We start from the raw sequence: 225 nt of genomic DNA on the forward strand, positions 1-225 counted from the left end.
GCTACTGGTAATTATGAGTGCTATTTGATGAAATACTGCCGTAAATCGATTATGAAAGAGGGCTTTTCTTTGGGGCCATACACAACAGGAAATACAAAAACTCTTTTAAGTATATCGAAAGTAAGCTTATTGGCGCAAGAAATTTTTGTTAAGGAGATTTTGGGAGTCACAACATTGCTTCGATCCGTTCGACTGTATTGTTTATTTTCGCTAATAGGCATGGCC

Source organism: Penaeus monodon, chromosome 27 (assembly GCF_015228065.2).
Source record: "Penaeus monodon isolate SGIC_2016 chromosome 27, NSTDA_Pmon_1, whole genome shotgun sequence".
In the NCBI taxonomy this organism is placed as follows: domain Eukaryota; kingdom Metazoa; phylum Arthropoda; class Malacostraca; order Decapoda; family Penaeidae; genus Penaeus; species Penaeus monodon.